A 27,486-nucleotide genomic window follows, 5' to 3' on the forward strand; every position below is an offset into this window, starting at 1 on the left:
GATCTCTATGATCTTAAGGGTCTTTTCCAACCTAAATGGTTCCTCTGCTGTGAGGCCAGGCTGAGAGAGCTGGGGCTGTTCAGCCTGGAGAAGAGGAGGCTCCGGGGAGACCTGAGAGTGGCCTGCCAGTGCCCAAAGGGGGCTGCAGGAAAGGTGGGGAGAGACTCTTCAGCAGGGCCTGGTGTGACAGGACGAGGAGTCATGGTTTCAAAATAGAGGGAGACAGATTTAGATTGGATATTAGGGAAAAATTTTTTACACTGAGGGTGGTGGAGCAGTGTCCCACGTTGCCCAGAGAGGTGGTGGATGCCCCATCCCTGGAAACATTCCAGGCCAGGTTGGCCGGGGCTCTGAGCAACCTGATGTGGTTGGAGCTGTCCCTGCTCCTTGCATGGGGGTTGGACGGGGTGGGCTTTGAAGGTCCCTCCCCACCCAAACTATTCTATGACTCTATGATAGGACGCTGAGGAGCCCAAGTGTATAGACTTTCAAGGAGGATATGCTTTTAAGAGCAAATTCCACCAGGACCTGTTGTAAAAAACACAGTTGTACTTAAACAGGGACATAAGTCTTACACAGCTAATGCAAGAGGTCTCCAAGCAACAAGCATAGGAGCTGGAAATGTATATCTGATGACAGCATATCTTTAAGCATCGACTCTGTTCCTCTGCTCTTTTCTCTGCCTCTGGATCAACTTTGCATTTAAGTCTTTCCAGAAGTACCTTCCCTGGGGCCCAAACTTCAGGGCGATTCAGCTAAGGAACAAAAAGGACACGGGGAAGAGCAAACAACTCATGCAGAGTCAGCAGCGTATTCTGGCGCCTAAATCAACTGACTTGTTTTCTTTTGAGGAATTGGAAAGGAAGGAAGCAGATCAGCACTTCAGAAAAACAACACTACTACAGCTGTGTCCGCGGAGCGTTTCTGATTCAAAACAGGCTCCAGCAATCTAAGGGCTGCTGCAGATTACACAGGAGCTTGTCTTGGAGACTTATTTGACATTTCTGGAGCAGCCAGAGATGTTATTCCTTGCAGAAAAGCAGAGCTGTATGTGCAGTGTTTAGAAGAGTACACAAGTTGGTCTCTACAGGACTTCTCCCCAGACTTCTGCCCTCCTCCTTCAGCAAGGGATGCCCTGGAGAACACAGTAACACCTCCCAAGAGGATAGAAGGGGCCATGTGGATCCATCTCCCCAAATAAGTCAACCAAGAGGTCTCACAAACCCCAGATGCTCCAGCCTGGCCAGCATTTCTGTATTTGGACTCACCATTCTGTGAGAGACTCACCATTTCCTGCATATCTCCTAACAGCTCCTCACTTTTAATTAAAAAGAAAAAAACTCAAATAGCAATAAGGAATCAGAGAGAATAACCTAACAGTTTTGCTCAGCAGCATCAGGGGTAGCATTTTAGGTGCTGCAGCCACCAATCCCAGTTCCCCCTGCATCAGCATCCCCTCCATGCCTCCCACGATGCACAAATAAACTGAGTACAAGAGAAAAGTCCTCTGTGCAACCACTCTTGTTGCCATGCGACAGCATTAAACAGCTTAGACAATGTCTATTTAAACATCTTCTAAAAAAATACATCTGGCTTTTGACCACTGCAGATGCAGGTAAAGCCTCGCAGTGACGGCAATGTGGCAAGGACAGATGCTTAGGTGTAGCTTAGACTTTGTTTGTGGGCAAAACATCTGCTGGGAGGTAATTTCCATTCCCACAGACCCAGAAGGACTTGGAGATGCTTTCACCCCCCTACAGCCTGGCCCATGTAGCATCCATCAACTTCTGCAAGAAACATCTCCTCACCGTTTCCAAAATCCAGGGTGCTTGGTACTGAGCTTGGCCACAACCTGGGACATGAGAAAGAAACATCATGGGAGGTGAGAAACCACTGCAGTTTGTACAGGAGTCTTGACACTCATCTCTGGTGTCTTGTCCTCCACTCATACAGAAAGTCACATTAAGGCCAGGCAACGTATTCACGCCCCTGTAACCTTTCAATTCGCTTCTCTAAAAAAATTAAACCAGTCATGTGTAGGTAAGGTTCCACCTTACCTAGACTGCCCAACGCCTTGGTTAGTGCGCCAGACCACCGCTCTGCCACATTTGTTTTTTTTGGAGGATTCTTGCATTAACAATGAAGAAGTCACTCCTCCCCTCCCCAACCACCCAACCATTAGCAATGCCACTGAAGGCAGAAAACTTGAATTTCACCTTCCTGGGCAAAGTCAGAGCCTTCCAGTGACAACTGGATCCCAGACTTACCCTCTGGACTGTACTGGAAATAGGTGGTCTTAAATCCTCAGATTTGGCTGATTATTTCTAACAGCTCTATCACAGTTCTCACCATGTGTCCTAGAATTGAAATCTACTGTAGGATCCAAGCCATACACTAACACGATTTCCAGAAAAATTGGCCTCGTCCTCCACATTACTGCATGAGGTGTTTCCCTCAGAGGACCACACTCCCACAGAGCATCCAGCTATTGGACTAGATGACCTTTGAAGGTCCCTTCCAACTCTAATGATTCCATGATTCCATGCAAGCCTCCACCACAGAAAGTCCTCAGGTCAAGTCAACACATAAATCTGAGCTTTCCAAGAGAAGCTCCTATCCAAAACTATGGCAGTAGCCAGTCCCACAAAGACATGTTTCTGCAGCAGAGCTGGACAAAATCACCTCCATACACCTCCCCTGCTCTGGGGAGTGGAACAGTCGCCCACCCCACCAGATCACTTCACCTCCAGCTCTGCCCAGTGCAAAGTTTTCAGATGCTCATCAGCTTTGCGCTCCAGGGAGACAACACCCTCTCCTCCTCTACACTAGTAATTTTTAGCAAGGAAGTGCAGATGCACTCTCACTTTTCAGTTTCTTCCTAAATTCCAACCCCAAGGCTCTCATTTGCTAGAAAAAGTGTTTAGGCACCAACTTGCTGGAACAGGTCTTGCAGCTGCAAGTGTTTTATTGCTGCTCTGCAAGCTGATGAACAAGAACACAAAGAAAGCCACGAAGGGCACAAGGTCAAGGGACCCAGCTCTAAGTCCACACACAAAAGGACAGATCAATGCCATCCCAACGGCCCAGGACAGACCCTGGACACCAGGATGGTCTTTCAAACCCAACTATATTATTCCATCACAAGTTGCAGCTGAAAGGATTCACTTCTCTTCATAAAATTAATTAGGTACCTTATGGAAGAATGTAGCTTACCACCGCCCAAAGGAAGAAAGTTTTAAATACCCACTGTGGGCTTCTCCAAGCTTCTTGCTTATTCTCAAGTTACAGCTTTCCATTAGAGCATCTCGTACAGGCTGAGACTGTTAATAACTGTGTTTACAGTAGGCATGGGCCTTATCAACAGGATGAATGTGTTCTGGCTGCTTGCCCCATTCTGCTGAAGCATGATATAATCCCTTAAACCATTATCAAGAACTGCTGTTGCTTAATTAGACCATGTGATTTCCACCTAACAGAAGAGGGCAAAACTCATGGAGTTTGCTGCTGCCTTTCCTAGCTCACTCCATGAGCTAAGCGGTCTGAAGTCTATCAGGAGACGTTCACACCAGCCGCCTTTCCTCTTCTTCCCCGGCGTAAATCACTGACAGCTCCCTGCAGGAAGCTCTTCTGATAAATGCTGAAAGGACCTGGAAGTTCTTATCTGCTGTGTCATGGAGTCTAGGGGATATTTTGAATAAGTGGTATGACAAAGCAAAGGAACTGCATAATCAGGTGGTTACGTATGTCCTTAAGCCTGTAGTATCAGAGATGTACAGGATGGTTTGGGTTGGAAGGGACCTTTAAAGGGCATCTAGTCCAGGTTGCTTAGAGCCCCGGCCAACCTGGCCTGGAATGTTTCCAGGGATGGGGCATCCACCACCTCTCTGGGCAACCTGGGCCACTGTTCCACCACCCTCAGCATAAAAAAAATGTCTTCCTTATGTCTAATTTAATCCTCCCGCTTCTATTTTGAAACCATGACCCCTCGTCCTGTCCCAGCAGGCCCTGCTGAAGAGTCTCTCCCCACCTTTCCTGCAGCCCCCTTTGGGCACTGGGAGCTGCTCTCAGCTCTCCCCGGAGCCTCCTCTTCTCCAGGCTGAACAGCCCCAGCTCTCTCAGCCTGGCCTCACAGCAGAGCTGCTCCAGCCCTCTCAGCATCTGCATGGCCTCCTCTGGACTCGCTCCAACAGCTTTCTGTCCTCCTTACCAGTAGTATTCAAGGCAAGTCTATTAATTTTTGCGATCGCGTATTGTATACAGGATTGATACACTTCAGAAGTAGATTTACACAGCTTTAGCATTTCATCAAGTTATTTGCAAAATACTGGCTGGTCCGAGATGGACACTGTCTCCACTCTTTTCTCCCCTTGCCCCAAATGAAGAGATGGGTGTCTCCATTTAGTAGCTGTTCAGAACCACTGTTTAGTCTGGCTTCACCTCATCTCCTCTGAGTCTGGTCCAGAAAGAGAAGATGAGAGGTCTGACAGGAGGAAGCAAGGGATTTTTGAGCACTGTAGATGCAAAAGTTAAAAAATAAACTAAAAAAAAAAGCTTTGAGACTAGGCTGATCACAAAAAGATAAGTGTTTTCTTAAGAAAGAAGCCCTTCCAAGAGGAGACTACATCAACAAGGTGGGGGGGAGGGGAGGGAAATCTCATGGTACTATGAAGCCTGTTGGACTTGGCAGTCCCATGTCTTTGGGAGGTATACCCTGCTCTGATAGTTAATTCTCTCCATCAGCACTAAACCAGTTGGTTTTTTGGATTCTGTGATGAGGATCCTGACAGAAATTACACAAGAATAAGAGGGACTTGATCAGAACAAAGAAAAGTAAGCCAGAGACTGAAGCTGAGCCCATACATCATTAGGAGAGCGCTTCCCACGATGGAGAGGAAGGGGAAGGAAGAGTGTCGGCCACACAGGGAACAATTGCTCCAAGGAAGGGGAAGCAGCATTGTTTGAGGGATTTAACAATAAAGCATATAAACCAATCCCCCAACCCCACCACCCAAAAAAAAATAAAAAGGAAAAGAAAATCCTACAGTCTTTGGGAAGGCTTAGGGCTACCCTGACATCACACACCCGCTCGGAGCCAGAAGGGAAGAGAAGTTGCTTTGTTTGGTTTTTTTCTTCCCCCCAAGCTGCATTACCAGCCCTTTTCCCCAGGAAGGAAACCTTCCACGGTCCCCTTCCCCTCAAATGCGCAAAGGCTCCTTATTCCACCTCCCCCAGCAAAACAGGTCACCGGACGACAGAGTTGTGCTTCCACTGCGCTGCTCGATAGCTCCCAGGAGCCCTGAGATGGGATTAAAATGCAGCAGCTCACCGCTGGGTCACAAATTCACATCCAACCTGGGGTAGCAGGACATCTGCAAGCTTTTTGGGAGCTTTTGTGGGAAACCCTGCAGACCCAACGCATCGCTTGCCTTTCTCTTTCATGGAGAAGATCCCCCTCTTTCCAACCCCGGGGACAGGCAGGAGAAACGGGGCTGTCCACATCCTATATAGGAACAGCAAAACTCGTTGCTGTGGCTCAGTTACCTCCAAGCCTCCCTGCTGTAACATGATCACAGCTGAATTTTATTCCACTTAAGCCTTTCCCAAAATACCTGTGGTCCTTTGAGGTACTTTTTTTCCCTCTCATCAAAAGCTTTGCAGAAATTAAATCCTATTAGCACATAACAATCACGCAATAACTGGAATATTTTGGGATTTTTTTCTCTTTTTTTTTACTGACACTCTCTCAAAGACCTTACCATACCATCTTCCTCCAAATATGAGAACTTTAAAACATCACAAGCCTCAAACCACACTGCTGTGCGCAGCATTTAGAGCTAATCCCACCAAAGCTACTCTGCCCTTCGCTGCTAACAGCAGCAACCACCCCAGCGTCTATGAGTATGGCTTCACTAGGCTGGCCCATTCCTGGTCCCTCAAATTACGGGTTATCATAGAACCACAGAATGGTTTGGGTTGGAAGGGACCTTCAAAGCCCATCCAGTCCAACCCCCCTGCAAGAAGCAGGGACATCTTCCACCAGATCAGGTCGCTCAAAGCACCATCCATCCTGGCCTTGAACACTGCCAGGGACGGGGCATCCACAGCTTCTCTGGGCAATCTGGGCCAGTGCCTCTCCACCTTCACAGGAAAAAATTTCTTCCTTATGTCTCATCTAAAGGTTTAATCTATAGGTTGGGGAAATTTTTAACTGGTTGATAAAGAAATCACCTCCCAATGACAGCTGATAGAGGCAAAGCACTTGCACTCTTGGACTTTAATTGATCTCAAATGCTGGAAGAGCTCCAAAGCACTCTTCTCCACCTGCTTTTGTAGTGCTAAAAACATCACATCTTCGCATTTCTTCCCAAAGGAAACTGGACAAGTCTGCTTATCATTCACACACCCCATTATCTTTAAGCTTTTTCCTACAAATATCTGTGCACTTCAATTCTACACCAGCAGTATGAGGTCAGACACCACTCCTTCCTTAATATCTTCTCACAAGTTCCTGCAGATGCTCTGGAAATGAGGTTTCCACCAAACAGAGGAGAGGGCACTGGCAGGAACCAGCCGAGTGGTCTTATCTAGGTTGTCTTGGCAGCATCAAAGAGGGATGTGTCTGAAGCAGGGGAGACCTTTGAGATGTCACCCAACTTGATTCCCACCTCTGCAGAGGGGATTAATTTGTCAGTCATGCACAAGACTTGTCCAAGTGGCTCTCAAAACCTGGAGTGTTGAGGCCCCATGGCCATGCCCCAGCACATCACTACCAATAGAAATATGTCCTGCTACTAAACTTAAGCCACTGTATCTCCAAATGAAGATAAAACCCTTCCTCTTGTCCTCTCTAGTTCTCCAAGATTTCAGCCCAAAACTAGAAGTGCAAAAGCCTGATAGAAAACAATTATAGTCCCTTTTGGTTCTTGTTCCTCCAGCCAGCTATCAGCCATGTTACCACCTTCTTCTCCTAGGTCCTAGATGATTTCTCCCAGTATCTCGTCAGAACACACACACAGTGTGGCATCCAGCCAGAGATGAGGACCAAAAGGACTGCTTTCATGTGCCCTTTGCTTAATTTCATATTTATTTTCTCAAACCAGGGACATCCATCCAACTGCCTGTGGTGTTTCTCACACCTCAGGACATGAGGAGCAAGATGCTCTGGTAACCCTGGGTTTGATCCCCTGCACATAAAGGCAGCAATAAAACCACTCACTTTTCAAAAAATATCTTGTCAGCTCACGTTCAGTTGGTCTTTTAAGCGAGGTTCATAGCCACGAGACCTCCCTCGTCCACCCCCAGTTACCAACAGGCAGTTGTATTTATAAACTATTGCTGCACCCCACACACAACCTAAACACAGGAGTGACAAAATTGCCAGGGAAATTATTCTCTAAAATCCTCTGCTCCAAGTTAGAGAAGAGTTTTGTGACAAAGGTGACTTCTAGAAGAAGGATATAATACTCCTGTTATAGCAACCAGCTTTCCATACACACGTGCTCCTCAAGTCTCAGGTTAGAGAGGCTGACACCCAAAGTTTGAAAAGCAAAGTCAAATTTCTGAAGTTCTCTCCACTTCTTTGACGTGTAGCTTTTCATTGGCATCTCCCACAGAGCCAGAGACTGGTTTCTAAGGAACACTTTCAACCCAAGTGTTAAGGGGAGAAGCATGCAATTCAAGTCCGACATCTGCTTTCCAAAGGCATTTTCTTCCCTAAAACCTCAAAGGATTAAAAAAAAAAAACCACCACACAAACCACCAAACAACTTTAAGCATAATAAGAAATCTTGCAATAACTTTGCCTTTTTAAAACTTTCCCCTCCCAGATATTTTCTGTCCATTATCTGAAACATCTCTCTAGGCTTCATTAAGCACATTACAAATTTACTTTTGTCAATGAAACTACAGATGCCATTTGATCTGAAGATTAGGATCACATTTCCTTCCTCTAAAGCAAAAGGTAAACATTAGCAAGGACTACTGGGGTTAAGCTTTACTTATTGCTTAGGAGGGGCCCAGACTTGCTGAGGCAGGACACCCAGGTTCAATAAGTTAGTTGCAGCACATTCAGGGGCATTTAAGAGCCAGCTACATTCAAGTCTTGCCTTTATTCCACCTTCTCCAACACTTTTGGCCTCATCGGTAAGTCATCCACAGCAATTACAGCTAGGGATACGCAGGAGCATCCCTGTGCGGTGCTGCGAGAAAATTATATCGCAGTACTGCTGCTTGAACAAACATCTTCTACAAGATTCTCCAGCCCACAGCCTTGACAGGCTCTTCAGATACCTGCTCCCCAGTCAAAGGAGAGCAGGGTCTGGTTAGGAAAGGGGTGCAAAGCAGAGATACACCCAGTTCAGGGCACAGATCCAGCCCAATCTGAAATTTAATCCCATCCCCAGCTGAGTGAGACTAGTTGGTAAATAAAATAAAGCCTTTGACAAAGGCTCGAGGCAGGGAAGTTTTGAAGCTGTAGTTCTTCTGGTGTCCAAGCCACCCCAAAGGCTGCAGACCAGAGCAAGCATTCAGCTAGATGCCTTCACAAACATCTTTGCTAGCCAAGAAGACTGCTACAAACTCGCTGCCTCCTCCTCTCCCAAGGGTAGTTCCTTCCCTAGGGTAGTTCCACAGTCTCATTTTCCATTTTAGGGGGCGGGAGGTCATTGCATAGCTATTAATTTAGCTAGCCGTACAAGTTTAGCTGGACACAAAGCTGACAAGCAGCTCCACCCAATACGCTGGGGGAAAGTGCTAGGACCATATCCAGCCTTCCCACAGAGGCTTGTAGAACAGACACAGCGGCTCTTCAACAACCTAAGGAGCAGCTTATGGAGCCCAGAAGCTATAGAAACCTAAACCTACCAGAGGGCCAACACCACTCACAGGGTCCTGCATCTCACTCCAAAGAGGAAAGGCTGATGTAGAAACTTCCTTTGAAATGTTCTTTGATCTATGGCAGCCTTTTTGGCCATGATACAGTCAAGTGGATGGACTGTAACTATCTAACCATGACCCAAAGCATTGTCCATCCTTCATTTGGGCACAAAGCTGAGACCTCTGAAGACCACTGGAGTCCAGGTGGATGATGGAAGCCCTGGACACAACAGTGCTCTACAGAGCCCAGCTCTGACCTTTCCACAAAATCAACTTTTATGCATTAAGCACAAAAAGGGGTAGAGAAGGGAAATTACAGAGAAGTGGTACACAGTGGCTGAGTAAAGCCACTAGCGACTGACCGAGCACTCCAGCATCTCCTCATCCAAAATGCCTGAGTGAGCAGAACTCTGTGGGAAAACCAAAAAGCAAATAAACCACAAAATCTGTTCCACTTCCATGCTCATTCCCAAATATACAACTGTCCAAGTGTTGTTCATGAATAATGAGCGAGTGAGAGGGGAAGAGAGGACCTCTTGAGGCTCTTATCCCTTAGATCCTTACTTATCCTCTAGCTGTGACATCCCTTCTCCAACAGAAGCCTTCAGCTATGGGATCTGTCACCAGGCTGCAGCTCAAGAAGATGCTTTATAACACCCTGCTTTGCACCTTCCCAAGGGAAGGCCTACACAAAACATGACAAGTGCAAGTTTCCTTCTGGTGGCCATAGCTTCTCAAGTGTGGAAATAATCAGCGTACATGCCAGGCACGGCTCTCCTCTGAGCTCAATTCCTGCTTGTCAGCATCCAGGCTGTGGCACCTTTCCACTTCCTGTGCAGCAAAATCGAGTTATTCTAGGCTCATAATTGACACAAAGTCAAGCTCCATCTGTTTCCACCGAGATAAAGATTCCTCTGAGGTTGCTCAGCTAAGTACCTGCAACTCCGCTGCCCTGCCTCCCACCACAGTTATCCTGCATAGGGAGCAGAGAGGTGCGTGATGCCAAAATTAGTGCCCAGATTTGCTCAGGGTTTACTCTGGGCTGGGTGCAAGGCAATATCTTTGTGCCATTTAAGTGTCCAGAGCAGTGCAGCAAGTCCGACGCTACGCATAGCATCAGTAAGTGAGAGCCTTATGGTCTGGAGTAAAGAGGAAAATGCAAGCATCCCAGGAAAGACTCAGGGGGAGACAGCTTTTTCGTAAGCCTTTTTTTTACTGCACTGAGGTTTTGTAAGTTATATGCAGAGTCCTTGCACTTTGTGACAGCTTGGATGCAGTTTGATGCTGTCATCGTTACAGCCAGCGGGCAGGAACGGGGCCAGCGAGACCCGCACACTCACCAGCATCTTCCTCAGGACAACGTGGACAGGAGGTTTGTCCCTTGACGGGTAAAATACAGCATAAAGCAGCACCGTGTAAGAAGGATGAGGGAAATACCCGCTGCACATCTGCACCCATGCAGCCAGTGGCTTGCATGGAAAAGGATTTATGAAAAATCTGTCCCTTTCTCAACATCCATGGAGAAATCAAGGCTGGGAGTCTGCCAACCACAAAACCACTACAGGCTCATGCTTTGAAAAACACGAGCACTTTCTGAGAGAAGCCAAAAGTCTTCAAGTCCTCCCTCCAGCAGAGCACTGATTCCCTTCTCCAAGAGCTGCAGGATCAGGGGAAAATGAGAAGGAACAAGTTCTGAACAAAACCTATAAGAAGCAATTTCAGACCCCCAGCTCCTGAGCCATGCCACATACCTGCCTGGTTGCAGCATCCAGGCTGGTCCCAGTTTGACCCTGTTGATGGCCAGAGGCATCACCCTTGGTTCTAACAACAAATCTTTCCCAAAAGCAGCTTGCCTTGCTCTCCCCTCATTGTGTAAAGGCCACAGAGCTTCACAGGCATATTTCACAAAGGAGACTGGAAGTTACTTTGCAGTCACTCATCAACATTGAGTGTTTATAGGAATCAGAATCATAGAACAGTTTGGGTGGGAAGGGACCTTCAAAGCCCACCCAGCCCAACCCCCCTGCCAGGAGCAGGGACATCTCCAACCACATCAGGTTGCTCAGAGCCCCGGCCAACCTGGCCTGGAATGTTTCCAGGAATGGGGCATCCACCACCTCTCTGAGAAACCTGGGACAGTGTCCCACCACCCTCAGCAGAAAGTATTTTTTCCTAATATCCAACCTAAATCTCCCTCCCTCTACTTTAAAACCATGACCCCTCATCCTGTCCCAGCAGGCCCTGCTGAAGAGTCTCTCCCCACCTTTCCTGCAGCCCCCTTTGGGCACTGGGAGCCGCTCTCAGCTCTCCCCGGAGCCTCCTCTTCTCCAGGCTGAACAGCCCCAGCTCTCTCAGCCTGGCCTCACAGCAGAGCTGCTCCAGCCCTCTCAGCATCTTCGTGGCCTCCTCTGGACCCTCTCCAGCAGCTCCACGTCCTTCTGCTGTTGGGGGCTCCAGAGCTGGACGCAGCGCTGCAGGGGGGTCTCCCCAGAGCGGAGCAGAGGGGCAGAATCCCCTCCCTCGCCCTGCTGCCCACGCTGCTCTTGATGCAGCCCAGGGTGCCGTTGGCCCATATGCCCAAGTACAGATTCCAAAACCACTTGTTCAGTAGAATCCTGCCTTACACTGCGAGGGATGACAAATCTCAGTTAAGGTCAGGATCTCGATTGTCCCAGCAATGCAAGTTCTTATATTGCTAGAAAACCCCAAGTTTGAATAACATACGAAGTTCCCCATATCTCATCGCAGTTAAGTCCCACTCCTGTCCCCAGCTTGCCAGGAAATAAACTCAAATAACAAGGAAGCCCTTTGGAAGATGCCTGGGAGCCGATTTAGTTTTTGCTGTGGATGGACTGCATACTTTAGAGACTATGAAAGCAGCCCCCCACCTCCATCTCACCCCAGCCATTAGCTTCACATCGTGTTTCACAAGAAAGTGTATTGTGGTGCTTCTGCTAAGCCGTGGGGAGACTCACCAGGTTAGCAGCCCCTGCTCATCAAAAATTGGACTTGCCAGTGTTGGTCAGGAGGATGGTACAGAGCAGCCTCAAACTCTCTCCTGGTTAAATTAGTTTTCACTTTGTTCTGTGTTTTACCCAATAGCTATTAATGAGCTGTCCATGTTTCCTCATCCCTGAAAGGATTCCAGGCCAGGTTGGCCGGGGCTCTGAGCAACCTGATGTGGTTGGAGATGTCCCTGCTCCTCACCAGGGGGTTGGTCTGGGTGGGCTTGAAAGGTCCCTTCCCACCCAAACCATTCTGTGATTCTATGATTCTAAAAAGAGCCAGTCTAAAGAGACCACCCTTTTGCCAGCAATATTTGGAGAAATTAAGGCACGCCATTCAAAGCAACCTCCATGCTGTCCCCACCTCCAGTGGAGAGGTTCTTCTGCGTCAATAAGCACCCTGAAAATGATGCTTTCCAGTTTGACATCAACCTTAAGATCAGCCCGAGAACACCAGTGGAAATTGAGTCTCTGGGGCTAAGCAGACCTCCCACGCTCATCAGCTCCCACAACATCCCCTGTTTATTACCACCCCCACACGGTAAAGTGCCATTTCCATACAGAATGCAAGGAGCCAACACATTCCCTACTGCCTCCTTCCCAAATTATTCATGGAGCAACCCACGGAGTCTCTCTAAACCAGGCTGGTGGGGGTGCAGCAGAGACAGGTTCAGCTGTCAGACACTTCTGCGCCATGTGCCAACGCCTCTTGGGGAAAGCGGCTAAAAATAGCTCACAGCCCTGTAACCAGACCCATAAGACTGGGATTTTACTCCCACCCAAGCTGATCCATGGTTACTGGGATAGACACCTCCTCTAGAAGTCTAAATCATTACAAGCTGCTTTTCCAGGGAGCTGCCTGGGTTTGAAGACCTCCATTATGTTCTCAGTACCCCAGCGTACCAAAAACTACTCAGCCACTGGGACAAAAAGCAGCAATGCTCAGGTCATGGGTTCTAGCTGCAGAACACACCACGATGAGCATCCCACAAGGTGATGAACAGTCCCTGTGTCACCACCACAGCAGCAGGAAGCACCACTTCACATCCCGCTGGCTCCAAAAGATGCTCTGTGAACTCAGCCCGCTGGCACGCTCGGGATAAACTGAGCGGAGTCCTTTGCCAAGTGCCAGCCTCTGCAGAGCTCCCAGCTATTTTTGGCAGGTTGTGTCCAAAGCTCAAAGTATTTATGGTATATAGTTACCATCCATCACTGGAAAAAAATTTTTAAAAAAATTGAAATTGCAAGTTGGTTTTCATCATTTGGCTAATCCACTGGACAAAAACTTTTAGAAAGGACAAGGGAAGGAGGAAGGTAATTGCAGGTTCCCTTTTCTTGTCCCATCCCACAAATTCCATTTCCTCCAGTGGGCCTGTATCATTGTTCATGAGAAACAGTGACGTGACCTTCATCTTGCTGGAGAGGAAGGAGTCAGAGCTCACCAGTTCCTGCAAGCAAACATCTCCTGCATGGCCAAGGAAGGAGAAAGATTTTGGGCTAACCACTGCATTGCTGAGGTGAACCACTGTGGGACAGGCCCATAGGTAGAAGTGAGACCTCAGACCCACCAGACAGCATCCCTGAAGCTGTAGGAGATGCACTCAGCTGTGGGAAGACCAACCAACATTTCTGCTTTCTCCTTTACTGCTAACTGATGATGCACTGTGCATCCACTCAAGCTCTCCTGCTTTCATGGCATGGAAGAAGCCCACCAACCCCCAAAAGTCTAGAGATAACCCTCTGCAAAGTAACTTCCAGGAGGATAAAAGAAAAACAGAGTTTCCTAAACATAGGCACTTTGAGCTGAAGTGTGACAGGACACAAATGAAGTATTCCAGGAGTAAAACACATCTTGAGCAGAACTCAAGCACCTGAGAACTCCAGGATGGCCATGGCACACAGATCTTCACTAAGCCCATGCCACCAAGATCCTTCCGCATTTTACAGTTCTCCTACAAAAGAGCAGTGGCAAACCCTACTTTGCCCATCATTTACAACATAAAAAAAAAAAAAAAAAAGAAGTTAGAAGATCAGACTCTGTAGCTGGTTTCAACTCTAGAACAAGAAAGTTATTTAATTCAGCCTTCATGTTTCATGGCAAGGAGAGGATGAATTGACACAAGACATCTCCCACAGGCAGGTAGCTGCTCTCTTCCCAAATTCCCAAATCTCCCACCTGGCAACAAGCCCTGGGGGGAATCCAGACACCTCAGCAGTCCCTATAAATCCACTCAAACAGCCATAGCACAATTTATCTCAAAGCTCAGCCACTTGAAGCTATATAAATATATATATATTTATTTTAAATACCAGCTATATTGCCTCAGCCCAATGCTTTTTCTCGACAGCTCTGCCATTTAGCAGGCATTAAACCTGATGGTGCATGAGACATAACCGGGTTTTACTCACACCCCTGTCTAAGAGCTGGCTCTGTAGAGCTGACAGCCACAAGTGTCTTAGGCAATATTTATCTCATACCTTTCCTTCAAAAAAAAAAAAAAGTCAGCCTTTTGGAATCAAACATATGGGATCTGCCACCAAAAATGGTCAGTTTGGGAGCAGAACATTTCATCAGCTTCAGGCAATGCTGAAACATAGCAATAAGTCTTAGGGTGGCCAGGCAAAAGCAGGCAGTAGAAGACAACAGTGGTTGAGCTGAGACGTGTACAAGGAGGATGTGAAGTCCAACTTCTTGACCAAGCACCAGGGCACTCCCACGAAACAGCAACACTTGGACAAGAGCTTTCCTCTCCACCAAATGCTCCTCCTGGGACTCCAGAAGCCTTTGTAAGTAATTATCTTAGGGGGCCCAATAAAGAGTTAGAAAAAAAAGCCACATAGGCAAATAAATTGGGGTCCAGATTTTACTCCAAAGCCCAACTGGTTAGAGGTGTAACATGATTTAAGCCACCCAGGTGAAAAAGAAGATTTGAAAACACTGCAACCACCTTCCCCCGATGCAGGAGGCTGGTTTGTGTTTTCTAACTGTGTTATTTAAACAGGAGAAATGTCACAGGAGACACTGCCTTAAGTAAAGGTGTTTGAGCTGTAATAAGTACCAAGAGATGCTCTTTCTCCCTCGCTTTACAACATTTTGAGTCAATTCAGATATAATGATCAGTGTATCCATTCCGGTAGAAATCAGATGGCTTTGCGACATGAGGACTGGAATTGGATGGCCCCAGGACCTCACATCTCCACTTATTTTAAACTCTGGCTTTTTTGGATTAGATTGTTATCACAGAGCCAAGTTAGGAACATCAGACGCTGTGTTAAATCCCATCAGCTGATTACGGCTGAGCAGCAGCAGCATTTGCAGAAAAAGTGAACCCGACGGCCCAATTTGGGATCAGACGGTCACGCTGACCTTGTGCGCGGTGGCACATAACAGCAACGAGCGTTCGCTCCCACTTTTGTCAAAAGCCACCTCTTCCAACAGCTCGGACTATCTGCAGCACAGCCAGGGCTGATGTTCCTCAGATTAATCCTGGCTCAGCCAGCCAAAACTCTGGCACACAGCTTTGCAGAGGGCAGGCTTATTTCTGCCATCACGCTTGCCAAGTCTCATCTCCATCCCTCCTCCATCTTCTCCACCACCAGTTGGTTCAACCCAGCCTTCTTCACGGCCTTCTGGAGAAACCCTCCCAGCACATCAGCACAACAGAAAAGGAGATAAAGTTTTTCTAAAACTGGGATTAAAATAAAGCCTTCAAGAGCAGGACAGCCTAACACACGTAGCAACAACCCAGATTGATTTGTCCTATGTTCATAAAATGGACACTGCACACAAGATGACAACAGAGAGGGAACCTTCCTGCCATGGCCAACAGCAGGTGAACATCAGGTCTGGCTCTCCTGTGCATGTCTGTACAATTGTGGCATTGCTGGCAGCAGTCATGAAAAACAACAGGGAAGAAAACAAGGAAAGTACCTTGCCACCCTGGCTCCACATCCTGGCAGGAGCAGGTGAAGAAACAGACTCCTTTCCAGGTCCTTGACTTGTTCTTGGTTGCCTGGTTTCAACCTCCAGGCTCCACCCTTCCTGGGGAAGGAGCTTTTGCAGATGCTGGAGATGAACATTTTCACTTCCTCATCCCAAAAGGAAATTTCTAAGCACTTGTTCTGTTCATGTCACTCTCCCATAAAGCAGTTATCACCACGTCTCCCCTCTTGGGGAGTTTAGCACAAGAAAATAAACCCTATTCATTCATATTTTTAGAGAGAAGCTGTGGGCACCTATCCACTGCACAAGGCTCCAAATTGGAGATCCCAAAAGAATGGAGATGCCTGCATCAGCATGAGGTCAGCTGCCCAAGCCTGAGAAGGACAAGCCATGCCCACACTCAAACTGCAGCATCCTCTCCACTCATCTAAGTGCATTCAGGGAAAATATAGGAGCTCCTGGGAATTATGTGCTTCCAAATCAAAGCAGAAGCCAAGTGATTCCTGGCCCAGATCTACACCACTGCACCCTTTATGAGCTTCAGCCCAGTTTTTCACCATCCCCGCAGAGGTCACAGCAACATGGAAACAATAGAATGGTTTGGGTGGGAAGGGACCTTCCAAGCCCACCCCGTCCAACCCCCCTGCCAGGAGCAGGGACATCTCCAACCACATCAGGTTGCTCAGAGCCCCGGCCAACCTGGCCTGGAATGTTTCCAGGGATGGGGCATCCACCACCTCTCTGGGCAACCTGGGACAGTGCTCCACCACCCTCACCATAAAAGTTGCAGGTCAGTGACCTGGAAGAGCATCAAGCCAAGCAGAGAGAACTGTCCTCCCTTCAGTAGTATTCAATACTTGCAAAAAAAAGCACCACGAGCACTTTCTCCACGCGAAGAACAGCCTAGCAAGAGGCAAGAAGGTGGATCCTTCAATTCAATCCAGTCCACACTGAGACCAGCTACAACCTTCATCCAGCACCAGCCAGCTCATTACATGCACAAACATACAGCCAGATGCATTTAAGACTCATACTTAACCAGTTTACAAGCCTCAACCCCCAAATTATCCACTAAAAGAGAAAAGGAAAATAAGACTTACAGAGCAGCAGCACTTCCAGGCCGATTCCTCATTAGATGTTCCCGTACTGCTAAAGGACCCGAAACACCCACATCTCTCAAGCCTTGCTGATCCTTAAAGTTTTAATAGTGCTGATAAGCTCCCAGCTGGAGCAGCTCTTGCGCACAATAAGTTTTATCTGCCACAGAGCACACTTGTTACAGAGCTGTTCTTATCGCTCCTGCAAATATCAGCAGAGATAGAGAGAAGCACGTAATGCCCAGGAAAGGAAGGTGCAGAAATACAAGTGGACACGTTGTCTTTTGACCGCGTTTGCCCCAAGCTCTTGACCTCAGGGGCTCCCTGCTCCTCACCCCACATCGCACTCAAAAGCTCCACAGCCCCCAGCAAGGACAGTCCTACATCCAGCCCACAAATGGTTCAAGGAGAGGAGCAGAGCAGACTCCAGACCTTAAGTCCAGATCTTTCCCTCTCGGAAACAAACAGCTGAGCTACAAAGTTCAGGGAAACAGGGAAAAAGCCAGTATTTTCCCTGAGCTGGAGGCTAAGAAGCCAAGAGAACATAAGTGATGGTCTCATGGGTCCAATACAGCACTCAGCACAACCAGACTGTCGCCCCAGAAGCTTGGATTTAAGGGCTCACATGATAGAAGTGTTTTAACATTATAAGCTGACACTTTTGGAAATAGAAAGGACCCCCACTCTGCTCTCAGAAGTGGATCTGTAACTGTTCGCTGCAGGACATCTCTGAGAACGTCAGTCTACGGCTTCACAATAAACTCACAGGCTTCGTTCCTGCTAACTAATCACATTCCCACTGTAAACAGCAGCGTTTAGCACATCAGGAAGATAAAAAGCCACAAGGGATTTTCAGGCTGACCAGAACCTTTGCCTTCAGGTCACAGGCTCAAATCCAGCCTTGCTATTCACCAGCCGACCTATCTCACCCCCTACCAGAAGGGTCCATCCGCCAGCCAAGGCATTTATCACCTCTCTGCAGCTGATGCTGGGGCAGGTCACCAGCATCATTAAGGCTTCCCAGTATATCAGTATTCAGCCAAGCATGGTTTGAGATCAGTGTGGACCAGACCTTTCCCAGCCTGGCAGATGGACTGCAGCAGGCAAGCTGTCCACGGAGGTGACCTCCGACGAAGAGCATCTCCAACCCACAGCAACTGTTGGTGGAGCTGGAAGAGCGTTACGGACCCAGCACGGGAGCAGCGCAGCAGAGCAAGTTTTGAAGGCTGGAAACCCCAAACTGGATGAATCAACCTTGCGCTCAATACCAACAGCTTGCACCCCGCACCTTTCTTTCGGGAGAGAAAAATAGGTGCGTTCAGATTTGATCTAGGTTGGCATATCGCCCCAAGAGCTCTGACAGCTCCTAGCGAGAGGCTGTGTATTTTTATCTCCCCTGGTAAGAAAAAAAAAAAAAAACTACAGTAAAAGGCTCCCACTTCCCCCAGTCACTGGTGGGGTGCCCTGCCCTTCGCTGGGATCCCCGTCCACTTCATTAGAATGTGGGGTCAGTCGCCAGTACCCACTGAGCCGTGGCAGGTGGCCGCGTGAACTCTTGCCATGTTTTCCATGCCTTAAAGAGAGACTATTTGACAGCTTCTTTGTGGTCATCTTCACTGCCCAGAGAAAGACACTGGTCTGTGCCACCCTCCAAGCATGTCCCAAAGTGCCACAGGTGCCAGCAGGCATGATGGCTTCACAGGACTCTGCAGCACAGCAAGGACAGCATTGCACCCAGGTTTCCCAGGCTGGTTACCTGCCCACCTTCTCCCCAGTACCCTCACCCTTCAACAGGGAAGGCCGTTTCCCAAGCTACATTGAGTAAACGGAGCTGCATCACCAGAAACATCCATCTCGCTTCAGACAACGCTCACAGCTTGCTTCAGTTAAAGACTTTTGCCTTAAGTGAAGCTGCAGAAAAAGGTTGGTAGGTGCTAAATCCCAGTCACCAAGTGCAAGGTGCTCTGGGTGGACTTTTTTTTTAAGAGGCCCCCAATTTATACTTGTTGGCCCCATTGACAACATTTAAGCAGCTGAACGGGTTACTGCCTCCACCAAGGCTCCTGTGACAACAGGAGAGATGCTTGCCCTCCTTGGAGGGGTTTGCACCAAAGGCACAAAGACCCTCTTGCACCCAGAGACTCCCTTCCAGCTCCAGAGGTCCAGCAAACCCCAGAGCAAGTTTTGAGCTCCGTTACCCGTGTTACTCCTCATAACCCCGTTGCAAGCGCAGGACCAAAGCCAAAACCACGGCACGTTGCAGGGCTGATACTTGCCCGGGTACAAAGGCAAGGAAGGATGCTTCCTCAGATGCCGGCCTTCAGCCACGCCGCTCCTGCCCGCGTTTTCAGGGACGGCGGCTCCGTCGCCGTAATCGCACAAGCGGCTTTATTTTCCTTCGCAAAGCAAAACTGTGTATGGAGAACCCACACATTTTGTGTTTCAGGAACACGCATCTACGCAACGGCGTGACCTTGCGAGGCACAAAGGCTCGCCTGACAGCGTAAGAGACACCAGAGCACGCTTACTCCCATCACATTAACATTTTCACATACACAGCTGTCTTACCCACAAGTACGCTGCATTCCTTTAACGTATAGCCCTCCAAGGGCAAGAGCTTGGAGATCTAAGCTAAAAAAAAAAATTATCCTTACGCAAAGGAGACAGATTAGGAAACACTTGAGATAAGGGAAAGTATCTCCAGCCAGGCTGTCAACCTTGCACTTTAAATCAGGATTTTAATGAGGACTGTGAGCACTCTGCATTTCGGCGATTAACTCTGAGCTAAATATGAGTTTAGCTGCGTCGTTTTTAACAGATTCTGCCTCCAGGTTTCAAACAGGAGCAGAAAGAGAAGCTTGCAGGCTGTCAGACACCAGTGACTTTTGAAACTAATGCCACAGCCCAACCAAGGGGGTAACCCACCCCTAAATTAAGAGCCACCCACCACTATGCATTTACAGAGCATCAAATGCAATGGAGCACGTGGTTCAGCGGCTCAGAGGACCCAGCTCACGAGCACAGGGAAAAACGATGCAGTAATATCTACATTTTTGGCAAGGGTTTTGATATCTGTGGAAAAGTTGGAAAACAGGGCTTACAACTTCAGCGTACTAAGTGCAGAGCAATCCTTTAAAATAAACGTAATTTGCATGCGAACAGGAACGCATCTAAAAATAGACATTTTGAGAAGCCATAGGTCTCGCCTTACCCCTTGGCTTGACAGATTCCAGGGCTCCTAACAAGCCCCAAAACCCTCCACAGATCACAAGGACTGTTCAGCCCTCATTATTCGTGCAGATCTCTAAGCTCCGACAGCCAGCTCACGGCCACAGATGGAGAAGCCGCAACCCAAAAAAAAAAAGCTTGTGAGAAATGGAGCAAGTCACACTGCTGGATTTCCGCCTGGACACCCAGACCAGGACAATTTCAAATGGCAAAGGGTTTGACTGACAGTTTAAAGTCTCATCGACGAGATGCATGAATAATTAGTAGGGAGATTGACACCAAAATTCCCACAATACCTGCAAACATAATCACTGCTGTATCAGGCAGCTGCCTACAAAACATCACCGACTTGACAGCCTCAAGAAACTTCTTTATGGGGCTTCTTTGTACAAGAAAATAGAAAGACACACTGGTTTTGAAAATACACTTCTTACCTTCTCCAAAAAAATAAAAAAGCCTTTTTTGTCTCCAAGGAAGGTCAAAGGGTTGGATGACTCCTTCCTACATCAACAGCCGAGACACGCAGGAAATACTTTAATACCAAGGAAACCATTAATTACCTCTTTGCAAAAAAAAGCCAAACCCAAAAAAACAAACACACACACCCCAAATATCCACCCAACTATCACAGAGTGACTTCATCGCTGTGGTAAATCCCTGTAAACAAGCCTAAGCCCTCTCCCTGCATCTCAGAGCCAGGCTTTGGGCATCACCGTGGATGACCTGGGAAGCTGCCAGCCCCACCTTGTTCCTTGGCACCACCATTCCTCTGAGATTTGGCTCAGAAATGAGCTCTGCAGCCAGCATGCGGGTTTCAGATGGGGTGACGCCCAAGGGACACCTTGGAAGGACCAAGCCTGCCCCTGAACACCAGGTTTCTGCCCTCATGGCAAGGTCCTAGGAAATTCAGCAGGACAGCAAGCCTTGACATGAGCCTCAAATCCTCTCCAGCTCTTAAGTGACCTGCTCCAGGATTAGGCCTACTTCCCCGACAACCTCATGGAGCACCCGGTCCATCACCCCACGACCTTTGGGCGCCAAGTCCCAACCGCTAGCCACAGGACTGACATCTCCAAATCGGGAAATTTGACATATTTAATTTGTTTTGATGCAATTCTGCAGTAGGCAACTGGGCCGTTGACTTAATTTTAGACTCGGGCAATTTGATTTATGGTTAGGTGACTGTCAACTCAAGAGATTCGTCAATACGAGGTAAGTGGCCCAAAATATAATCTATTAGAGTGGCTCAGAAGAACACTTGGACATTGAAGGGTACAGCCAGTCCATTAGATCTTTCTAAACACTACACCCAAAGTATCTATTAAAGGAAACCCTTGTCTTCGCCTTATGTGGTTTGAATCAGACACAAGATGCTTTCCCTGAGCAACCTGTGCAAATGCGAGCCTGAAACTCGGTGCAGCGAAAAACAGCGGACGCCCAGAATATTTCTGTACCATGCATCTAACCTCAGGCTGGGGGAGGGAGAAGTTTCGTTTCGGCTCAGCAAAACACAGGGAGCAGACATTCATGAAGAGATTGTACAAGTTGCAGGGGAGTTTTAAGAGAATTTTAAGAAAAAACTGCAGAATTAAAAAAAAAAAGGCAAGCTTGCTTTAAGGGGAAAAGTGCAAGATAAAAGCTGCTTTAGCACAGTGCCACACGGCAAATCTGAAAGTGAAACAGATCCTTTTGAGCATTCCCAGACAAAAAGAGCTTCAACTTACAGTCGATCACCCCAAAATCCTCTGGGATGCAACAACATGAACCCCAAACACCAGGCAAAGCCTCACGGGAAGCCCAGCTCCCAAGCAGCCGGTAACGCGGAGGATGCGGCAGTTGGAGAGCAGGAGGATTTGGTTTTTTCATGACTAAGGAATTACGTTAAAACCAGTACGAGCTATTTCCAAGGAAGAGATTAGCCAACCAGCAGAAGCCTGCAGAGATGTGGGAGCCCGGTGTCGGAGCTGGTGCCCAGATTTGTACATCAACCCAGGCAAGGTGCTATTTCCCTGCCTCCTGTCCATCCCACCCTTCATCTAGCTGAAAATAAATATAAATAAATAAAAATAAAGCTGATCCTGCCCAAAGACCAGGCAGGCAAAAGAGACAGAGCTCCACCACAACACATAACGGATTCAGTGCGTGAAAACAGGCGGTGCAGCGAGATAGACGGAAAAATTTCCAACTGCCACCCAAGAAGGTCCTTGTTTGAATACTCTTCAGAGGAACACACTGTACCTTGAAACCACTCCTTGGCAGAAACCTTAGACAAATATTTAATTACATATAAAAATAAGGCTTTTTTTCCAGGTTATTGAGCAATGACAGGCTATTGAACCAAGTATTCAGGCAGCTGTCCTGCCAGTATCTGTGGGCATTTTCGGAGGAAGTGGGGAGAACACAGCGGTTAGCTAAAGAGGAAAAAGCAGCTTTTTTTTTTTTAAAAAAAAGTCAAGACATGCATTAAAGTAGCTGTATCTGATCACTGTTTATAGAAGGGCTGGCAGGCAAAAGCAACTGCTATAAACAGCCTTTTAAATCCCTTTTCGCAGCACCATGCTTAGAATATTCCTGCAAACATCAGTAGCGTACTCAGGGTCAGGAAAAGCCAGCAAGGAGCAGAGCTGGAAGGGGAACAGTGAATATTTCCCTTGGGGAAGAAGAGGTGCCTCACTCCCACATCCACACTGGGTATTGCACCCCTGCAAGACCCTCCTGGACCCCTGGGTGGGCAGAGGTTGTCCTCTCCACGGTATTTTAGCACGGTTAGGGAAGCAGCTCATTGGTGTGACACTGCCCTCTCCTGAGCAGAGGGAACTCAGCCTCACACTCAGCTCAGGACAGTGATTTTTGGGGAGCAAGCACCCTACCACAAAGGGGAGAAGCCAAGAGACACCACTTACCCCAAAACAACCGCGGCTGGCACCAGCAAAGCCCAAAGCAGAAAGCAGCCTCCTCACACCCACAGCAACTTGCTATTGGTCTGCACAAGGATGAACCACCAACACCAGCTCTTCCCCCAACACTTGGTCCCCTTGAAGCATAATTATCAGCCCCTGGAGCCTAACGAAGCCTCTTTATGGCCACAGCCAAGTAGCAGCCAGGTGGATCTCCTCACCTCATCTCAACATCAAGCAGAAGGTGCAAAGCATCTCATTAAAGGGCTTTTGGATGGGAGCACAGCCCTCTGAGTGCATCTTCTCAAGAAAAAAAAAGTTTCAACCATCATCACAGTACATTCCTGCACCCCGTGTTTGTAGGAAAGCTGGTCTCAGGAGAAGCCCTAAGTGCCCAACCGCATTCGACCCCAACACTCTTTAACGTTAGCGATAACCACACCTTCCCGCACAAACCGGTAGCTACAGCAGCAATGCCAAGAGTATTTCAAAGGTGCAACCGTGCCCTTTTATCTTCACCCTCAGGAAGACTTACACAGCCAGTTAAAGGACAATATTCCCTGCGGGTGCGTCTGTTGAAAGGAGACCCAGATCTCACTTCCACCACCTGCGAGCATCAAAGTGCCTCCAAGCAAACAACAGGGTGAACCTGCCATCTGCTTCCAGCACCTTGACCTCAACCTACAGCACCATTGGCAACCATGAGTTCCTGTAACCCGCGCATTAAAAAAAAGAAACAACAAAACCCTAAATGTACCGATTTTGGCATTGAGCAACACTCTCCGGCCCTTGCTGGCTCAGTATCTCGTTAAAAAAGCAAATTGTTGCCTCCAAAAACTAAACCCTTCATCATTAACCCCGAGGCAGCAGTTTCTGAATCTACAACCTGACACCAAACAAATTGATGGAACCAGAACTCATTTTCCTTGCGCTGCTCGTCGTCGACGCACGAGAAGAACATCAGTCACGCCTCGCCGTCAAGTACGGGGAATTCATCGCGGGGAAGAGCGTAACGTGCAGAACATGCTTATTTAACAGAAAAAGTACAGCTTGACAGAGACACCCACTCTAAAATTAACTCTGCCTCAAAGCAGAGCTTGCATTCGCCACTGAAGAAGCACCTCCTAAATGACAGAGAAATATTCTGCAGCTAAATACCGCTGGGATATCGGCGTGAGGATGCTTCAAGTCTTGACAGAGGAAAATAGGTTAAAATAGCAGGCTTTAAAGATTCAGGATGCATCACTGCCCAGGTGGATCAAGGCTGTATAATGCATTAAGGGACCGCTTTCCGTAGCAATCTGACTGGTGAACGCAGACATGCCAGACCAAAATGCAAGGCAGGAAATCCGTTTACTTCAGCTTTTCCCCAGCCACACCTGCCAAGTGCCAGCTAGCGATTTGTAAGAAGGAAAGAAGGTAGAAGGCATTTATCCTGCATCGCCGTGCGATCCAAACCCCCAAAAAAGCTCTTTAAGAACGAGCGCCAGCCTAACTTTCGCCCGCTAATAAGCAACAGTCCACGTTTCCTGGCAGCTGGGAGCAGCCCGAGGAGAATAGAGCATCCGAACGGCGTAGTCGGGTTTAACGTTCCCCACGCACGCCGTAACTTTCTAACGGAGAAAAACCTGCGCGGGCTGACAGAGCGAGCGCTCGTCTCCCTTCACGCAGGGATAAAGAGCCAGCAGAGAGAGAACCATAATTCAATTTTATTTTTTCTTTAATTTCACATGCAGCCTGGTCATGGCTATTCTGTAATCCCTTTCCAGCCCCAAAATAACCCCTAAGCCAACACGATTACCAGCAATAATAGCGGCTGCACGGACCCACCCCTGAAAACCCGGAGCACGGCGGGTTTGACAAAGCCAGCTTTTTTTTTCTGGCTGAAGAATCCCCATTTCCATCTCGCCAGGGTGAAATTTCCCAGCTTCAACATCAGGAATTGCTACAGCAGACCTTTTCCAGAGGAAAGCTCACATTTCGACTGCAACTCCTCAACGCCCAGTTTTCTAAGCGGTGGATATACAGGACTTGGGAGAGAGCTTCAATAAAACAGCAATGAGATTTTTTTTTTCCCCCTCTTTTTCCTGAATTACTCCTTTTTCCAAGCAATTTCTTTGCCAGGCATCCAGAGAAAATAATACCCTGTACATCCACCCTCTTCCACCCTGGCTTCTCAGTGCTGGCAAGAAATTTGGGGTCCTTAACACAGGGCTTTGCTCAGGGGGGATGTCCCCAGGAGCCACCCAGGACGTCCCTATCGCATCCTCGGGTGCCGGGCGGGCGCAGGGTGCTCCTCCAAGCGAGCAATAAATTCCTCTTGGGATTTTGCTGCCTCAGGATTTTGCAGCACCCAGACAACCCCAAAGCCCTGGGGCCGCGGGACACTGCAGACGGTCAAAATAAAGATATTTTGAGAGCGGTGTATAAAAATAAAGCGTTACCTGTAAAACGAGCAGAGCCTAAAGGAGAAAAAAGGGGGTGGCCGGGTCCGCACCCTGCCAACTGAGGGGGGGTCCTGGAGACCCGAGGTGGCACCCGCCACAGCTGGGTGCCCACCCATGTCCCCCACCACATGGTCGCACACCCTCGCATCCCAACTTTGGCTTGGGATGCTCCTGGCCAGGTGAGCCATCCACGGTGAGGGGGGGACACATCGCTTTGGGGGGCACAGAGGGCAAGGAAACACCTTTGGGGGGAGGAAACACCTTTGGGGGGCAGAAACACCTTTTGGGGAAAGAAACACCTTTCTGGACAACCTTTTGGGGGTCAAACCCAGCAAATCTGTCACACCCCCAAACCCCCAGCATCATCACCATCACCAGCTCAGCATCATCCACCCCCCCACCCTCCTCCCTGGGGGCACCCTGCACCCCCCTCGCCGGGCCGGCGGGGGTGAGGAGGATGCAAAAGGCCACCCCTTCCTCCCAGTCCAACCAGTCCAACCAGTCCCAACCCTTTACCTGCTGCCGCTGGGAGATCGTCCAGGTCGCCAAGCCCCGAGGGACGGGGACCCCTGCCCCGCCGAGAGATGCTCCCTGGCCGAGGGTGGGATGGGGACAGCGAAGGGCTGGGAGGGAGGGAGGGAGGTGACACCACGGCGTCCCCGTCCCTGTCCCCGTCCCCGCAGCCCGGCTGGGCTCGGCTCGGCTCCGCCGCCCGCTCCCGGGAGCGGGGCGGGGGCTGGGGCGGGCAGCTCCGCCCCGGACAACGGCAGGAGGAGGAAGAAGAGGAGGAGGAGGAGGCAGGCTGCACCCAAAGGCTTTGTAGCCACCTCTTTTTGGGGTGTCCCTGCGGGGATGCTCCCGGCTGCGAGCCAGCCTCTCGGCAGTGGGGTGCTCCCAGGGTGCGGATTTTGGGGGCGCGGAGGGGGGCGGGTCCAGGGTGCGGATTTGGAGGAAAGGTTTGGGGCACCCCTGCCAAGGGAAAAGCCTTACCACCCCCCGACCCTCCCCCCCCCCCAACCCCCCGCCCCGTGCTGCCCCAAACCTCTACCGTGGGACCCCGAAGGGGCCATGGGGTAGCTTGGCACTGGGCCATGGGGTTTGGAAACGCCGAGCCCCGAAAAGAGGGCAGTGAACGCCCAGATTCATCACCCATCTTCACCACACATCTCCGTCATACACCTCCATCACGCATCTTCACCACAGATCTTCGTCACACATCTCCATCACACATCTTCATCATGCATCTTCATCCCACGTCTTCATCCCACATCTTCATCACACATCTTCATCCCACATCTTCGTCACACATCACCTCCGTCTTCCTCCTCTGAACCGGGATGGCTGGAAATCGTCCATCCCGGGGAGCAACACGTACATACACACGCACGAGGTGTAGCTAAAACAAAAAGCTAACGTGAAAAACCTCCGCAAGTTAGAGCAAATATATGGCCCTGTACGCCCCCAGCTGCCGTTAACTGGGCACCAGTAAATCCCCCCTTGGCAGCAGGGAGTGGAGCGGTCATGAGGGAAAATACATCGTTCATATTTCTATTTCTTACGCATTTATGTTGAAGGCAATTTTGTCTGAAAGCCTGCTGGGAGGGATGTTTGGCACAGCGGGGTTGTCCCACCTGGGTGCATGGATGACGATGAAAAGGGCCAGGTACAGGTTTGGGCTTTGCAGCCTCATGATTTGTCCAGCTCCCGTAAACGTGCCCTTTCCAACTCACCCATCATTTATTTTTCCATCCACTTTCATCACCTGCACTTGGTCTTACATTAGATCTGGGTGTCCCAACCATGTGGGTGCACAAGGGATGGGTCCCCTGGACCTGATCTGCACCCTATGGGTGTCCTGGTGCAGGGTCCTCCCATTGTAGCCGTTTGAGGGAAGGGTAAGTGTTTTGATGTGTCTACACCATGCTCAGGACTTGTTTTCTGCACGCTGCGACGGCACCGGTGAACCAGGGCGAGGAGCACATCCAGGGCTGCCCA

At 48.9% G+C, this 27,486-nt stretch overlaps 1 protein-coding gene across 3 annotated transcripts in view; it reads right to left on the reverse strand.

Moving 5' to 3' along the window:
- GDPD5 (glycerophosphodiester phosphodiesterase domain containing 5) overlaps positions 1–26,334 on the reverse strand; it is a 172,615-nt gene extending 146,281 nt beyond the window's left edge. Inside the window, exons 1-2 of one of the 3 annotated variants that reach the window (XM_086739759.1) lie at positions 26,008–26,334; positions 16,923–17,121 (exon numbers count right to left, since the gene is read on the reverse strand). The gene's annotated coding sequence lies outside the window, so the exon portion shown is untranslated. The remainder of the gene's footprint in view (positions 1–16,922; positions 17,122–26,007) is intronic. The other 2 variants (XM_086739757.1, XM_086739762.1) reach the window with 2 other exon arrangements.
- Positions 26,335–27,486: the final 1,152 nt, after the last annotated feature.

This window comes from Chlamydotis macqueenii, chromosome 1 (genome assembly GCF_036417535.1).
Source record: "Chlamydotis macqueenii isolate bChlMac1 chromosome 1, bChlMac1.mat, whole genome shotgun sequence".
Lineage (NCBI taxonomy): Eukaryota > Metazoa > Chordata > Aves > Otidiformes > Otididae > Chlamydotis > Chlamydotis macqueenii.